This window comes from Bison bison, unplaced genomic scaffold, assembly GCF_000754665.1.
Source record: "Bison bison bison isolate TAMUID 2011002044 unplaced genomic scaffold, Bison_UMD1.0 scf7180017864378, whole genome shotgun sequence".
Lineage (NCBI taxonomy): Eukaryota > Metazoa > Chordata > Mammalia > Artiodactyla > Bovidae > Bison > Bison bison.
Genome location: NW_011494950.1, coordinates 394924 through 395497, shown reverse-complemented (window position 1 = coordinate 395497; position 574 = coordinate 394924). Strand labels below are relative to the sequence as shown.

The 574-nt window shown below is 36.2% G+C and overlaps 1 protein-coding gene across 1 annotated transcript in view; it reads left to right on the top strand.

Moving 5' to 3' along the window:
• The window catches only part of LOC105001035 (polyadenylate-binding protein 1), a 3214-nt gene that overhangs the window by 648 nt on the left and 1992 nt on the right, over positions 1 to 574 (top strand). The gene's annotated exons all lie outside the window — the stretch shown is intronic.

The window sequence follows — 574 nt, the reverse complement described above, 5'->3', positions numbered from 1 at the left end:
ACTCTTCGAGACCCCATGGACTGCAGCCTACCAGACTCCTCCGTCCATGGGATTTTCCAGGCAAGAGTACTGGAATGGGTTGCCATTGCCTTCTCCAATTTTCTTTAGTATATTCCCACTAAAATATAAATTCTACAGGGGCACAGATTTTTGCCCATTTTTTTCCCTATTTTATCTATATTATCCAGAATCCTGCCAGTCACATGGCACATTCTAAATAAACATTTGTTAGATAATGTATGAATAATACCCACCCCATGACTTCAGAGAATAAAACATCTGGTGTAGGGCGGGCACAGTAGTATATATTGATAAGAAAATAAATAAATATGATGTCACCACACTTTATTACATCATTCAATATTCAACATGTATTTAATAAGCATGTGCTTGTTGAAGCCCCTGTGCTAGCCACCATGAATGTAGACATGAACACAGTACAGTCCCTGATCTCTACTAGTATTGGATATAGTAGGAATATTTCCATTATGAACTGAGCATTAGATTGTTATGATTTAGCATCAGTAACAACAACAACAAATCCAAAACAAATCAAACAACAACAATAAAAAAA